Here is an 8,410-nt window from a genome sequence, read left to right as displayed (position 1 = left end):
CAAAATTCTTCCTACACCGCCAACATTCTTTTCCTTAGGACAATCTCTCTTGAAGTGTCTTGTTACACCACACCCGTAATAAGTCTGGCTTACTCCCACACTGGGGACTTGGCTGATTGGTTGTGTTTGGGTCAAAAATATGGTTTATACTTTGCTTTTCTAAGCATTTATTGTTTTTATTATTTGGGCCGAAAATAGTATAGGATTAATTGTAGCTTGGACCGAAAACCCATGTGTTTTCGGTCTAGCATTGGATTATTTGTATTTTGGGCTTGCCCTTAGGTCCATATATATATAGGGTGAGGAGTGCATGTTGTTGGGTTTTGAGCATTCTAACACTCCTAAGTGTACATGCAAACCTAAATACTTGGATCTACGTTTTCTCTATTATACATGCAAATATGAATATCCAAGGTATTATCCTAACTAGCATCCCAAAACACCGATACTAGGATAATAAAATAGATAGAATACATACCTTGTTGTTGTTGCTTGACTCCATGTAGCTCGAGAGCCTAGTGCCCCAAGTGTGACACCTCAAATGGTTCACACAACATCATGAACACTTGGAATAACCATGAAAAGAAGACACTCCAAGCTCAAATTGACTAGCCCTCACATATGTATCACTAGTGCCAATTTCATGAACTAAAGGCGTTCTTATATAGTGTGGCTATTAGGGTTACACCATGTAACTCATGACTTTACCCATTCCTTATGCTCCATGGGTTTTAACCTCCATGGAGTATCCATGGATCACCACATGGGTTAAACCCAACATAAGGAATCTTGGATCATAAGCCCACATATATAAGAATGAATGATTTACACAATCAATCCCCATATATTTAATTAGTCTCTTTTTGATCACTAAATTAAGTCCAAATTAATTCTTGATCAATACTAATTAAATAACATGATTTCATATTAATATATTAGAACTTATAATATATTAATATGTCACAAAATGTCTTTTCCTCATAAACGGTCTATCCAAATGTTCCGATGCCATGCAACCCAAATGGACCATGCCGAGTCGCGTCAAGTACATACCAATTATAGTTATGGACTTAGACACTAATCCAACAGTCTCCCACTTGGATAAGTCTAAAACTATTATTGCGTATGACTTCAGGAACCAACTGGCAATCGTAGCTCTCAAAAGCCGCTGTCGAACTCTGACCTTGTAGATGAACTCTGACCTTTGTCAATGACTTGTCCATTAGATAAGGGATAATATATTCCTCCATTCTAGATATCATATGGATTGAGACATGGATTATAAATCATTCTCTCTGTCCATTTGTTGTTTCCCGATTTTTGATTTATGACGACTGACTAATTGAACAAATCAAATCAGTCCAGGGCCCGGCCGAGCACTTACATTTGTCATCACCAAATCATCGAGGGGCCCACAGATATCGATGTTATCCTGAAGGTAAAAGGAATGGATAAACTTTGACTCATATGGCTTGTTCTAGTACTTGTTGAATCGTACACAAAAGCACGTTTTATAACATCGAGTTACCAATGCGTTTTCGCGCAATCAATGTACAACCAACTTATAGTAACAACTCATATCTCTAGGTTTGAAGAAAATAAGATATTATCGTCTCATGATCACTCGTGATAAAATCCATGAAGTGATTCAAATGAGCGCGGGTTGAATCCAATACTCAGAACTTATGAGCACTCATGAGTGTTTGTAGCACCGCTTTGTCCAACACCTTAGACCTCTACAAGCCAACTCATCAAAGTCTTGATTCATATCTACTTCCAACATACGACCGAATGTGGATGGTTTGAATAACTTAGTCATTCGGAAAAATGACCTAGTTTATTCTGGAAGTCAAAACATGCAAAATGAAACACAAGAATAATTGAATCTAGTATGGTATCAAAACCTATGAATATCAATAGAACACTTTTTATTTATCACCATATTGATTACTCATTATTCATTGTTTCGGTTTTTATCAACTTTATACTTGAACTAAAACACTAGTTGTCCCATGCTCCAAGCATGTACACTATGTTTTTCTAAACACTAGTCATGCCATACATCAAGTATGCATACTAAGTTTGTCTATGATCTTTACTTTGTGACCTAGATCGATTGAACATAATTTCAATGATTCTCTTTTCACACTCCCAAATCCTTATCGAAAATGTAAGAATTCCAAATTCCTATCATTTACCGAAATCTAATAGATTTTTAAACTTATATGCATGATCCTCTTGTAATGTTTATGCACACAGTCACAAAGACTTGTCAACATACATTACAGAGTATTCCAATGGAGATCAACTCCAAGGAAACATCCTTCTTGTATTAAGTTTTTCTATCTTTACACAAATTGAATAACTTCCACCTATGGAAGCATTTCCATGTTCCCATTTTGACTATCATTTCTGAACAAGAGTTGCCTCTTTTCAAAATATGTCAATATGGTCCTTCCAAAAATTTAACACTATACTTCCAACTGTCCCCGAGCAACCAATCTTTGGTAATCCTCAGATTGTTCTCGACAATTACTTAGTCATGTCCAATTCTAGACCTTTTCCCTTCTTAATGCCTCTGGGCATTTGGAAAATTTAGAAAGGATGTATATTATAGCACATGCAATCGATCCTATATCCGAAGCATATGGGACACGATTCATGATGTCTCACATAAAGAATAAACCAGTCTTTTGCTATAATATCTCTATTTCAATTTGCCAAGTTCTCATAATTCAGATTATGAAAAGGGATGCCGTAATCATAATCGAATTTTAGAACGCAAATAATAGATGCATATATAGAATTTCCTTATGTTGAGCCATTCAAACATGAAATTTATATATATATATATATATATATATATATATATATATATATATATATATATATATATATATCTTTGACTAAATATGATTAAAACCTCAATCTAAGCTTTTAGAACTGAAATTAAGTATATTTTCCTCTCCCTTAATTATAGCAAAACAACTTTTTCCCAATTGAAACTTTGTTTTTCTATAATTAACATTGCTAACTTGCAACCTTTATCATAATTATCATGCTCCCACTAACATGATGATTATTAGCATAACACTTATGCTCCCACTAGCTTTGACATGTACTCAGAAATCAGCTAAACTTCTAGAAAAACAATACTTTATTAACTTTCTTACCAAAGTTCAGATTTCTGATACTACATTGCTTTGATAAAACTTTATCAATATCATACACCTTATCTTAGATAGCTCACCGGTATTTCTAAACAATTTTAAGAACTATGAAAAGGGATGCCGTAATCATAGTCTCGATTGTTTAGACCTTTGACACTGCTTCAAATCTACTTGGTGGAAGTGTTTCCTCACCATCATTTTCATGAATCGGAGAGAAACCTTATGACCCTTAGATTTTATGGTGTATGTGTTCTTATCCATGTGAATTGTCAAAGACATAGTCACAAGACAAAGATAATGACAAATCCAAACTCATATGGACTGAACTCAATCTTAATTTCTTGCCATCTGGCAACTCAAGGGCCTACCATTGCTTCCAAGTTCTTATGCAACCAATTGAGAACTCTAAGAACTCATATGCGAAGACAACTTTAACTGGAATGGGCACAGAAATAAAGTATGTCAATACGATAGGTTATAAACCTCACGTCGTGTGCTAGTGTTAAACTACAGGTTTTTATTCTTGATTAGATCTTGAAATTCTTTTCAGGATCTTTAAGACTCCCATTTTCCTCTTGACATATAAGACTATCTTGTCAAATATTCAAGATATAGTGCGGATTCTTTATCAAGACAAATATTTCACACAATTGGCCTTAGTTGGTCTTTGTTTTGTCCAAAACATCACAACTTACCAATTTCAAATGTACAAGAGTAGAAAACTTTTACTCTTACATTTGACAAGTGTTTTAAACCTTCTTTAAGACATGTCACTCAAGTAACAATCTTAGAGTATAACTCTAAGAATTGTTTTTGGAACGAAGTATGAATCATCTTCTTGATTTAACCACTTCAACAATTCATAACTCCTCTTCTTAACTATCAGAATGCACTTAGAGGATGAATTGTGATAAGGTCTCAAAATCATTAAGATGGTCTTAAAACATGATACTAAAGTACTCTCCCATCTTTTCAGATTTGAGAAACTTTTATCTTTCTGCCTAAGTTGATTCTTCTTATTCGCTCTGCCATACATTGGAACCTTTTCCAATGTCTCAGAATTACACTTAAGCTTGTAAGTATAACCATATTTACTGAGCTATAGTAAATTATGACGAATAGTCTTATCGATCTTTTGTGGTGGACTTAACTAGTGCACAAGAATGTGTACTCGATCCCTTAGTCCTTTACTTGACTCACACATCCATGAGAACTAGTAGTTAGTCTTAATTTTTCCAATGCTTGAAAGTTCTCATTCATCATGCTATACAAGTTGCATGATTCCAAGTTTCTATCCAACTGAAACTTGGGTGATGAGAATCTTTCCTTATTTGGTAAATTTAGACATTACCACAAATGAAAGAATCAAATTCACTTTCCAATTTTGCTAGCAATGGAATCATACAAACAACAATGTTCACAAATGCCATTGTAAGGATACTTAAAATAAATAAAATCAAAAATTTCCTTTTATTTTAAAACTTTGCGGAAAAACTTATCCTTACCATCCATATGAAAACCTTGTTGTTATCTATTCCTAAGCAATGTGTCATAACTCCTAAGTAACAGCTTCAAAATTCTGATGCGATCGAAATCCATCTTCGCGATCAGAAGCAGCATATACTTCCTTTAAGCTTTCTCTCTTTTCTTTGATTCTTATAACATCACCATGTGACCCAGTCACATTATGTAATAGAATCTCCAAATAGGAGCTTAACAGAGTTAGACAATGGACTTTACCTGAAGTAGAGTCAAACTTATTGACTTTAACATCCTTAGGTAAATTTGACAGCTTTGCAACCAATGCCCCTTCCTTTGGCAATAGATACCTATGGGCTCTTGATAATAGGACTATCTCAGACTTAACCTCTCTCTTTACCATTTGATCAACCGAGTTGACTATGGCCAATCCATTTCCGTTGGGAAGAGAGAGCTTTACTGGATATTCAATGTCATCATTGTCAATGTCCATAAAGTTTTAGGAAGTTGATCTTAGCAAATATATAAGATCATTAAGGGTCTTGTCATAGTCTGTTTCATAGGAGTCCCAAAGGAACTCATTATGTGACTTAGAAAGTAGTTGAGCCACCAACTTTCTCAAGACTTTCACACCCAACTCTCCCGGCTGGTCAAGATGTGACTACATCTCCAAGATGTGATCACACATAGACCTTTGCTTGCCAATAGGGCTTGAGTGACCTTAAATTTTTCAAGAACTTGTGGGTTAGGGAGAATAATTGGAGGAGGTGAAAGAAGTATGATTTCCATGGGACATCATCTTCATTTAGAAAAGCTTGTTTCAAGAGATTTGGGAAGATCATAAATGTCTAAACCAGACATCTTTTGGGAGATATTCAAGATAGTTGATTTAAAGTCCTTAATATAACACCCAATATGAAATATTAAGGCTAGGACAAAACACAATACTTTTATAACTTAGAAGAGGGATGCCGTAATCCAAGCTATAAAATATTTGAAGGTAGGTGAATGACGATTCACCAATTTCCACCAAGATAAACGAAATGTATTATTAGGTTATAATTGGTTTTGAAACTCCTAGATTCTTTTGAGATTCATTGAACTTTTTAATGGCATGTTTCAATCTCGAGTGTGCCCTTCATGTTTTGTGACTGGGATGCCGAAGATCACAAAACAAGGTGTGAAGTAACCATGCAAATTACTTGATACTCTTAAATGTTTATCACCCAACCGATGTGCCGGTAAACCACACACGCTCCACCGGCCTATGATAAACTTTAAGAAACCATTTGCCTACCTTGTTAGGTCCAAGTTAGTGTGCCGGTAAACCACACACGCTCCACCAATGACTTAAACAAGGTGCAAAGTGTAATTTCATGGATTAACACCTTATTCACATTTTAAGTAACTAAGATTGGGAATATATAAAAGGTTTAGTAACTTAGTATTTATCATTAATACTTTTAATGAAGGGAGAACTTATAGTCTTTGTCCTACCCGTTCGGCTAACGACCCTCCACCAGTCAAGGAAGCGGTGGGTGAGAGTGGACACCCATTAAACTGCCATTTTATAGGCAGTAACCTTATACCCCCCTTATAGACCGGCTTCGTGAATGAGGCCTACTAACGGTAAGACTGACTTGCTCTTATACATATATATATATATATATTATTAACTTATAATATTATAAAATATAAGGGTTGAATTTTAACTTTTAAAATTCTAAGGGATTAACTTGGAATTAAAGTATTCATAAGAGAAAAATTTTCAAATTCCAAAACTTGAGGGCAAGTTTTGAAACTATTCAAAACTAATTAATTCCATAACTTATGTGTTTAAAGTAGTTTTAATTAAAAAACTCTTCAAGTTCCATAACTTGAGGACAAGTTATGAAAGACTTTAAACTAATGAAAGAATGTAACTTTTCTTTATTTTTATAACTTATGGAACTAATTAAGGTTACACATTTTATTACTTAATGAAGTGACTCTTGAACCTCCATAACTTGAGGACAAGTTATGGAGTCATAAAACCATTCAATGAAGACAAGACTCTTCATTTTGTAACCTTTGCCAACTTTTATGAGTTTTAAGAAACTTTAATGTGACTTTTCATGTAACTTGAGGACAAGTTACACAAACACATTTTAGAATCATCTCTTAGATTAAAATAGATTGAAAACAACAATTTCTAATAATTTTTCTATTAATCTAAGCAACTCATAAGAACAAGATAATTTAATCAAACTTTTTTATGTAATTAGACTAACCATTAAACTAATACAAAACATGAATCTATTGACAATTATCTTTGAAATTGGATTAGAATGAACATTACCACATCAAAAACAGGTTTATAGGTTCAAAAACAGCTTATGGTAATGTTCCTAGTCCATTTCTAGCCAAAAAACTCGAAGATATGTTGTCAGGGGCTCCTACTCGTCGAGTGTATGAACCTACTCAACGAGTAGGATGATTTTCTTCATGGACTCGGCGAGTTCATCAGTGGACTCGGCGAGTCCAGTACCCAGAATGCCCAAAATTCGACTTTTTCAGCATTTTTCAACAATTTGCATCAAGTATAATTGAAAACAAGCCTAGGCTCTGATACCACTGTTGGGTTTTGAGCATTCTAACACTCCTAAGTGTACATGCAACCCTAAATACCTTGGATCTATGTTTTCTCTATTATACATGCAAATATGAATATCCAAGGTATTATCCTAACTAGCATACCAAAACACCGATACTAAGATAATAAAATAGATAAAATACATACCTTGTTGTTGTTGCTTGACTCCATGTAGCTTGAGAGCCTAGTGCCCCAAGTGTGACACCTCAAATGGTTCACACAACATCATGAACACTTGGAATAACCATGAGAAGAAGACACTCCAAGATCAAATTGACTAGCCCTCACAAATATATCACTAGTGCCAATTTCATGAACTAAAGGGGTTCTTATATAGTGTGGCTATTAGGGTTACACCATGTAACTCATGACTTTACCCATTCCTTATGCTCCATGGGTTTTAACCTCCATGGAGTATCCATGGATCACCACATGGGTTAAACCCAACATAAGGAATCTTGGATCATAAGCCCACATATATAAGAATGAATGATTTACATAATCAATCCTCATATATTTAATTAGTCTCTTTTTGATCACTAAATTAAGTCCAAATTAATTCTTGATCAATACTAATTAAATAACATGATTTCATATTAATATATTAGAACTTAAAATATATTAATATGTCATAAAATGTCTTTTCCTCATAAACGGTCTATCCAAATGTTCCGATGCCATGCAACCCAAATGGACCATGCCGAGTCGGGTCAAGTACATACCAATTATAGTTATGGACTTAGACACTAATCCAACACATGTGAGGGTAAGAGCCAAGGAGCTTAAGTGTGTGTATTCTAAGGTGTGAGAGAATATAGAGAGAGAAGAAAGTGTGTGTGAATCTTGTGTATTGTTCATCATTCCAATCTTGAATACATCATAGATTCATCTTCTTCTTCTCCTTCTATTCTATTAGATCTGAAATCATCCGTTTGATTGGGATTCCGCACCATCAAACGGATCTGATTGATACACAAGCAGATTTGAGGATTAAATTTAGTTTGAATTAAAATTTTAGTATTTTTTATTTTTTTTATTTCATTTTCATTTTTAGGTTTGATAAATTTTTAGAAAATGTTTTATTTTATTTTATTTCTTATTTTTATTTTTATTTGTAATTAATCCTCAA

Source organism: Lactuca virosa, chromosome 2 (genome assembly GCF_052849685.1).
Source record: "Lactuca virosa cultivar CGN04683 chromosome 2, Lactuca_virosa_CGN04683_v6, whole genome shotgun sequence".
In the NCBI taxonomy this organism is placed as follows: Eukaryota; Viridiplantae; Streptophyta; class Magnoliopsida; order Asterales; family Asteraceae; genus Lactuca; species Lactuca virosa.
The sequence above is the reverse complement of the archived record's forward strand: the minus strand, read 5'-3'. Positions refer to the sequence as shown.